Here is a 9,839-nt window from a genome sequence, read left to right as displayed (position 1 = left end):
TGAAATGAAGGACTCTCTGACTTGGCAGCTGCCTTGGGAAAGGAGGGATTTACACAGGGGCAGGATCACCTCTCTCTGGCCTGAGCCCTTCCTCGCACTGTAGTCCTGCCTCTTATTTCTGAAAAATACTTCTCTGTCCCCCTCCTACTAGCTACACATTAACTTAGCCAGGGAAGGTAGCAACTATAGAGAGAGACACAAATAGGTCATGAATAAGCATCCAGCTATTTGACAGCAGGATGCAGTGGTTGCAATGACATCAGAAATGACACGCTAAACTTCTCCAGCTGAATTCAAGCTGGAAGTTGTAGCCTGTGTCTCGCGATGGGGAAACATGAATTTAGCACAGGCAAAGTGTGTGCTCACTGCAGAGAACAGAGAGAAAAAGCTCCCTTGCATAAATCATCCTCGGGCAATATTTTTGCCAGAAAAGTACTATTGAGACATATCTGAAAAGGTACATTGCTACAATTCAGCTGAACAATAGTTGAATTGTAATGGTAACTGTTCAGATGAAGGCCTAAAAAAATATAAATCAGCAAGTTTATAGATGGCCCAAATTAGTGCATATGCTGATGAAACTGAAGTAATCCAAGAATATTTGTAAAACCTCAGGCAAGGAGATGCCTGATGTCTCCTCAGAAAAAGCAATGAGCTTTTCTTCATATATCACTGACCTAACAATGAACTCAAATCTTGCAGAAAGCAGTTTGCACCTCATTGATGAATTCCCCTGTGTTTGACAACTCTGTAAGAAAACCAGCTGATGAAGCAGATGCAAGAGGCCTGATTATTTCTAGCATCATACATCAGAAAACTAACTTTATGCTTGTTTCAAGTTGTTGTTCTAATAGAAGGATAAACTCTTTCAAAGCATGAAGTGATGCCTCTTGAAACTTCGCCAAAAGGATTTTGTGACTTACTGAAAAAAAAAAAGGGGTGAGTTATAAAATAGTGATAAACTGTATTGAAAACTGCTAGTGGGGGCTTATAGTCACAAAATTGCCTCACCTTGGCTAACGGAAAAGATGACAGAAAATCTCTCAGACTTGGAATTAGGCTGGCCATTTCTAGAGGCCAGATAAAATTACTATAGCCATGTGACAGCCAGTAATTATAGCTTTTAATAATTTTTTACTAAAAAATCAGAAAATTCAGTAAAAAAAACCTGCGCAGCAGAAAGAATTAGGAGAATTTGCAGGAAACTTGGGTTGTCAGTGATTGAAACTTGGTTTGTCAGTGATTGAAAATCTATTAATTTTTTTTTTAAAAAAAGGGAAGTTCCCCAAGAATATGCAGGCTGAATTCAAAAGGGAAGATCATGACAACACTTCAGAAAATTAAACCGGTGAAACTCTGCTCTATCTCCAAACGCCAACTGTGAATATGGAACAGCTGTCAAAGGCAATGCTCTTCTCAAAGACAAAATCCAGCATAAGCTCTGAAGCAAGAGAACTGACCCCATTTTGATAAGTATGGTTGAAATTTTTGGTTGCTCTGTCATTTTCTAAAATTATATTACATTATAGCACCATGTATTCATCAAGCAATTCTTTTAAACGTGCTAGTACTATCTCATACTACCATTAGTTCTTTAACGAATTTTTGCGGTCAACTACCTGACAATGTACATGATCCACAGACGTATATGAGTGGTTATTTTCAAGAAATTATATCTTTAGAGAAGTTCAGATTGCTTGACACGTAGATTATTTGTGTCAATAATATGTAATAAAGCTACAAATTTCATACACCACATTTTCAAAGCCAAAAACCTAATTTGCTCTCTAGCAAAAACCTGCAAAATAGGTCATCTTGCAGTTGTTTATGGTCAAGATGCAAATTCCAGGTAAGAAAGTGCCTGAAAGTCCACTGCTGGGATTGGGAAGGATAATAACTGCTCCACTATATTTGTCTTCTTCATTATATCCTGATAACTCTTCCCTACCCAGCATTAAATGTCTAAATAGAGATCTGTGTCTGCATCTTTTGTATGCTTTCCTTCATGACCTGGAAGCAATGTGCCATGATGCACATGGTTTAAGATCCCAGCCTAGTTCCATCATCTCCCTGGCTGCTCTTTCCAGTGGTATTCCATTCTTCTAAGACATAAACAGACCCTTTCAAACAATTGATCTCCTGGATTATAGCCTTGTGTCAGCTTCACATCGAATGGACTCTCTTCTTGATACACATTGGAATGCATAGTAATATCACATAATTTCAATTATATTTGGTTTAGCCATGAGTTTACTTAGTTCTTTTGCCCCTCTCTTAAGACTCTCTGGAAGGCTGCAGTCCACACCATTATAACAGTATCTTTGTTGTGGTTCAATATATCTTCACTTTGTTTTAACTCTCGCTGCTTTTGTGGTGCCCTGTTCAGCTTGTGATATAATTTGTACTTCAGCATCACCTCCTTTTATGACAACAATGCTAGAAAATTAGGGTATTACACACTGCTGCTAAAAATGCCATAAACAGCCGACCATCAAAAAGAAATGTGAATTGGACTGGTAGGGATAACAGGTCATCTGTTAACAACAAAATGCATTGTCTTTTGAGGCCTCTTCCTTGGGTAATAAAACAACCTGTCATAATAAAATTTCTTGTGGGGGCACTTATTATTTGCCAGCTACAGACAACATAAAGACTCTTCTGCTTCTGACCACCCTATGTTCCTATGGCCTGTCCACCACAATTACTGAAGGAAAACTGTTCGTTAGGCACTGCTGTAAAATATTTTCTGTATAATGCTGAAGCACTCAGAGGAAAGAAAAAGAGCTACTAAACAAAAACAGTGACAAGACTGCAAGTCTTGTATTCTTTGAAAAAGAAGTACATTTACTTAATGTACAGTAGGACACAGAATAATGATCTGAGTTTTACAGCAGCTTTTGTTCAAGAGTTCAGATGGTGGGTAAGGTGTCTGAAGTTAAAAGGAAAAATGCCTCAGAGACACTACTTCAGACAGCGTATTTTTAGCTTACTGAGCAAGAAAAAATGGATAAGGCAAACATTTCCCAAAGTCCTTGGGTTTTGTATGATCTGCCTGACATAGTCAATTGAAAAAATCTAAGGAAACAGTCCTTGCGTGTATTCATGCACTAAAATCAGTGAAGACTTATACACAGCTTCTTGGTGTAATTACTCAGGGTTTCCAGATTACCCACATCCACTTGCATTGATAGGGTATTTCATTCCACATACATTCCTGGGGATGTCTTTTCCAGTCTTAAATAAGCCCATATTCAGACAAAATTCCTACTTGAACTGAGCAAAGGTTTTTGAGCTTAGAAACCAGTCAGAATCAAAATAGTCCATATCTAGAGGTGACCTACAAGAAATCTCATAATCCCCGCTCTGAGAACACAGTATGGGCACATACAAACAGCTGAATCAGGTTAGACCAACTCATTTAGCTGAGGTGGATACTGGTATTTTTCTGTTTAATAACATTTCCTCTATTTCTTTTTCCTCTCATAATTTTTTTCAATCACTTTTGGAAACCATGAAAGCTTCCACCATCCAAAATGTCCAGGGCGCAAGGAGTTCTTCATATCTGGGTGACAAAAAAATCAGCTTTTGGTCTATGAACTTACTGCCTGGTAGGCTGATGTACTAGTTCTTGTATTGGAAGAGACAGTGAACAATAATTTCCTATTCACCTTCCCCATGTCATTCATGCTTTTGCAGATCCCCTTCCACTCATTTTTTTTTTCTCCCAGGCTGAAAAGTCCCAGTCTATTTATTTTTTCCTCATATGGAAGGTATTTCATGCCTCTGATAACCCCTTTTGTCCTTCTTGAAAACTTTCCTGATTCTACTACACCTTTGCTGAAGGTGTAGGGGGAGGAAGGGAAGCATCCTGAATTGAGCACCATAACCAAAATGCTGATGTACATGGATTTTACAGTAATATGATGTTTCCTGGTTTGTTCCCTATTCATTTCCTAATACATCCTGATACTCAGTTTGCTTTTCTGAGGGATACCAGGGTGAGGAATGGACACTTTCACCAGGCTATTTATTGTAACTACAAGATTTTGTCTCTCAGTGGTAGCAGTCAGTTCAAACTCCATCATCCTGTTTACATGGGGTGGGCTTGGGGGGTGTGGGTGTTGCTCACCTTTGCTGTGTTCTTTCCTTAGAGTCACAAAAAGCTGTGAAAAAGTAATCTCTCAACATGATATTGCAGAGATACCAGCTGGTCAGCATGATCTGACATGTTGTATCACCTCTTTCCTTGGCATTGGTCTAGCTCATGCCGTATCCAGAGGTTATCTTCTGGGACTGCTCTGGGATTCAGGTCTACTGGCAGTGGGAATGAAGAACACAGTTTCGCTTTGCATCCCACCAAAGCTGGGAAAAGAGGTGACCAGCTGTTCCTTCCCACCAGGCAACAACAGCTTTTATGAGGGTGAAAAAAAAAAAAAACACAAACCTCTGGATCTTATTATTGCTCAACATTTTATGTTCAACAGTGAAAAAAGAGGCAGGTGACTAACCAGGACTGTTTGAAGTCCAGCTGGTGCTGTCTGGAAGAGGATGTGTCGCCTGTAGTTGTGAGGTACTGAGGTGAAGTGGCAATTTAGAAGGTGGCTTCGTAAATAAGTCAGGGTTTTATAACTTGAGTGGTTTAGCCTCTATCAAATGCATATCACCTGTTGTCCCTTATCAAGCTCTCCTCTGATGTTTTTGATTCACTTAGTTCATTCATTCTTGCCATACAAAACAGCATTGGTGGGCCTGGTCTCATAAAAGCAGATCACTAAGGCCCTTGGGGCACAGGAAACCAGCAAATGCATGTTAAAAAAAAAAAAAAAAAAAAAAAAAAGGAAAAAAGCCATATGACCTAGCACAGGAAACAAATCTAATGAAGGAATGTCCTCAGCTTTCACAGGAAATTATTTTCATTTTATGCCATTTTCTGCCTCCATAAAAAGTAACAGAGTTGACCTCCTGCGCTCATACCTAACCTTTCGGCATCAAGGACTAGAGAGAAGTGTTGCCTTGACCAACAAGATGCTAATCCATTAAGAGTGTAACACAGAACAGACTTTTTTCATCACAAGCAGCTTAACTGTCACACCACAGCCAATATTTTCTGAGACTGAGTTTAGCAAGGAATGGGGATATTTGCTGTTTTGTAACCAAATTGAGATATTTAAAAGGTGCTACATTTTTAGAGAAAGCACCGAGCACTTGCTTTCTGGCAAACAGATCCCAAATGGGATATTCAGAATCACTGACTGTTCCTTAAATCCTCATAGTGTGTATTAAACATTATAAAACAAGGCTGTAATCAATTACAGGCAGTTGTTAGTAGGAAAGGTGGTTTAACCTGATGCTTTTTGTCACACACATGTGTTGATTCTGTTTGGTTTTGATCTAGGGCAGAAACTGAAATAATGTTTTTATTTTCATCTCCTGTACTCCACACCCTAGTTTGCTTTAGCCTTGTGAAGGAGCTCAGTATCTTCCTGTACGACAGACCCTGTATTCACATCTTTTATTGCTGATATGATATCTAAGGAAGAAATTGTGCTGGGCATGGCCTGACTCAAAGAAAGATAAGCCCACAATGTCCTTAAGTGGCACTGCTAATGCTGGAACAGTTGTTGATTCAAACTCTTGTGTTTGCTTTCTTGTGGTAGAAAAGCTCAAGAAGGTAGAAATAACAGCAATAAAACGACTACATGTCAAAATGTTATTCCTTAAAGTAACTGCTTCTGGAGACAATTCCACAAAATGCTTTGGGTCAGGAGGTGAATGCCCATGCCCATACCCCTTCATTAGTTATACATGCTAAAAATACAGAAATAAAGCCTCAAAAACATGATTCAAAGGAAGCCTTACAGGGAATTGATGATCGGCCTTTGAAATAACTTTATCTACACCATATTCAATTTCTTTCTGCAACTTCCTGCAACTCTCAAATTCACACAAGTGCAATGAATCTTTGTGAAGTAATGAGTTTAATGAGTGAACAAGAATCAATCAGCCTCCCTTGTTTCAAAACCACTAATAAGAACTTAAACCAAGTATAAACCTCTGAGTCACACAGCCTTTTGTTAATAACATGCTTTTTGCTTTGAAGAGAATAATTAAATCATCACTACATTCCTTTTTCTCTGTATAACTTCCTCTATGATATGAATTTAGATCAAAACATACCCTTTCTCCCCTAAGGGTTCTTTGTTATATCACTTTGGAAAATGATTTCATGAATGACTTTTGTCCTTGAAGGCATACAAATCAGGCAAGGAAGTTAGCAGGGCTGATTGCCTGAACCTCAGAAGGACTTGATAAGCCAGACACACCCTAATATTTTACAACTGTGTTAGATAACATACAGATCTATGCAAAGCTTGTTATAAAGCAGAAGCTGTAAAAATCTGGGCACTGATGCAAGGAGTACAACAGGCAGGTTAGCTTGACAGTGAAGGGATATATCAACAAAATAGGCATAACTGCAAAACACAGAACATCCAAAATCTGTTTAGAAACATAATAGCCGACTCTAAAATACATATGAAATTGAGGCTGGATCAAAGATGTAGGGGAATACGATTTTGCCATAAAATTGGTATAAGACTTTAAGAAGAGCAAAAATCTAAGTGAAAAGAAAGCTACATTAGACTTTCTCTATGATTGTGGACCCTGGGTCATAAAGGAAAAAATGTATTGTAGCTGGTTAATATTACCATTTGCTGGATCAGGTAAAGGCTATTGAATGCAGAATGTGGAGAAAGATCAGAGGCAACCCAAGTCTCATAAAATGGTGATAATGGGTGACCTTTGTAACCTGCATATAAACTGGTCAAATGTCACAATGGGAAAAGGTTAACAGAAGCAATTTTTTGGTACCTTAAACGATTGCTTCTTGGAATAGCTATTAACCTACTGTATTTCCATCTGCCAGTGTGTTTTTAGTTCAAACAGGTAGTGTATTATTACTAACAGCTGCATATCCCATATAGTTATGATGAGGTTCATGGAGCACAGTGAGGTCAGAGCACCAGGGGAGTGAATAAAGTGCAGAACCACATGTAAGGTGACCTGGTTTCTATTCTGCATCCTGCTGAAGATTTGCTGAGTGATCCTGAATTCAGGTTCTTTCGCTTCTTTGGGCTTTCATCTTGCCATCTGTAAAGGAGGGGTATTGTCTACTCATCACAGTCTCTGGGAGGCTAAACTCACTGATATGTAGAGAGCTTTGAGATCCTCTAATGGAAATGGTGGGTAGAAGTGTAAAACATCACTATGCATGTTGAGCAGTTATTGTTTATGGTCTGCGAGTGCCTCAAAAGGATGTCATCTTTCAGCAGATGGTCTAAATCAGCAACATTGTCTCCAATTAGGCTAAAAATACCATGACTGAGACCAAATACATGAAGTCCACTCAGTCATTGACATCATGGTAGATTAATCTTCTTTAACAAGGGAAAAACATACTCTTATTTCAAGTGGTGATGGAAAGAGTCTGAGAAGGCTCAGCGTAGTGGCAGGAGCTTCAGGGAACTATTTTCATGCTTGCCATGGAGCACAGATGGAGAGAGCGCGGGATGTCCTAGCTCCGTGTGGGAAGGAATCTGCAAGCTACGAGCATTTAGTTCCTCGTAATGCATGACTCCAGCTATCAGCTGGTCAACAGGTTTTCTTCTCCCACATAGAAGAGGGATCCCTTTGTTCAACATTATAGCTTTGCTTTGGTTGTCAAGCCGTGAAGTCAAGTCCACACCCATATTTGTCTTTATGCTAAACATAACCCCCCCCAAAAAGGTTAGTCTCACACTCTCCCTCTACTTTCAGCCAACTAACTCCCAACTCTGAATCCTGTTTGTGTAACATTTCCAAAAGCTTGAGCTATATCCCCAGATCTCAGCTTGTTATTTCCATCTTCATTTGTTGATCACTTTATACACCAACTTTAAAATGTATTTGTTTCCTCTTAGGCATGTAGCTGTTAATTTAGCACTTGAAGTATCTGTGTGTGTGAGGGCAAAGTTGCAGCCTCCCACAAAATAGATCGCACATAGACTTTTCGTATGTGTACGCTATTTGACTTGCATCCTGTGTAATTAATGCCACCTACAGCTATGCATTTTGCAGAGTCTTTATTATTGAAATGTGTGCACTAAAATTCCGTCCAGTAAATTTGCCTTCCTATATCTTGAGCCAAATTACCAAAAGAGAGCCCTGATTCATGTGTGACCACAGACAATTTATTCTCTTGCTGGATTCAGTTTAGTGCAACCGGAACCTATTCTGGGGAGAAGAAACATTGTCTCTTTCTGGGCTACTGCCCTGGGAAAGGGGGAATTTTGCAGACTGGTATGCATTTCTCTGAAGAGTGGCGTTTCTTTTTAATTATGTTTAAAAATGGAAGGAAGTACAAACAAAGCTTTCAAATATGGATATGTAGAAGCACGATTTCAAATCTATTTTGGGTCTGATCCTACAAATGATAAAGGGGTCCACAGCTTTGATTTTTCTGGTCAAGCAGGATCAGACCTTTCACTTTAAAATAGTGTGTCCTCACATTGTAGAAGACCAAAGGATCTTGAGCTCATTGCCTTTCCACCTAGTGCCTCATTTTCTTACAGGAGGCTAAAAATAATTGCTTCAGCTGGAAAACATTAGCATGTAAAAGGGCAAGAGAAAGATTAATTAAAGGAAGAAGTACATGTACAACAATATACATGTTTCTACATATGCAGGAACAACTACAAATGCATTTAAAAGCTGGACTTTTAATTATGTAAATGTTAAATTGTAAATTCAGCTGAGTTTGCTTCAGTGCAATCCCAAGGCCCACACGCTTCATTTAGGAACAAACTAAAATGACAATGAATGGGTCACACATTGGGAAAATGTTTGACTGGATGCATAGATGATGTATGTCCATTTCTTTATGCACAATCCACATATGTGCACAGTGACTGTGACTGCACCAGACCAGCAATGTTTTTCTCTGCTAATATGCGTGGCTAATGCAGCAGTGGGTCCATATTCACCAGGTGTGAGGTGCAAAAATCCCCACCCAAGCTCTTCACAGATTGGTACCTCCACAGGGCATGGTCCGGTGCCCTTCTGGGACATGATTTCAAGCCCAGAATGCAGGACAACCTTCAGGCTGATTAGCTTGGGCACTGTGCCCTGCTAGGTATCCAAATTCCTTTGAGTGTCTCCCTGCTGTACTTGGGTGTATGCTGTCCTCACACCCTCAGGCTGCCAGAGCCCACACCCAAGAGCCTGCATCAGCCCTCTCCTTACTCCTGCAGAGCTCTCATCCAAGGAGAAAAATCCTGTCTCTTGGCTCTCTTTTTAGCTGTGCAACTGGACTCTGGAGAAGCTGGAGAAGTTTGCAGCCTCTAAAGTGGGTCTATATAATATGCTGCGTTTTGAGACAGTAAGCAAATTTATGACAGAACATAAACACAGTGCCTATAAAACCGTTTTACAGTCACTTTTCAGAGTATGACTGCTCTTTAAAATATTTAGAGATATTTTTTAATATTTTATTGGATATCCTGGTTTACAAGTGCCTAACAACCCCACAATGTAATGCTTGACATTTTCCTGCCAATATCTCTAGCTTCCAGTGTTTCAGACTGTGTTTCAGCAATAATATCAACTGACTTTATTCAGCTCAGCTTGCATCCTCTGAAAATGATGTGAAGAGGCAGAATGAGGATTCCAGCAGTGCAATACATACATTAGCATGGACCAAAAAACCAGGAAACCTCCCATTTTTTTTTTAAAAAAAAAAAGGTGTCCTTTTTGGGGAAGGAAAAAAAAATATCATGCATTAGAATGGAAAGTCAAGACTATGA

This window comes from Falco punctatus, assembly GCF_963210335.1.
Source record: "Falco punctatus genome assembly, chromosome: 3".
NCBI lineage: Eukaryota > Metazoa > Chordata > Aves > Falconiformes > Falconidae > Falco > Falco punctatus.
This window is presented reverse-complemented; position numbering follows the sequence as displayed.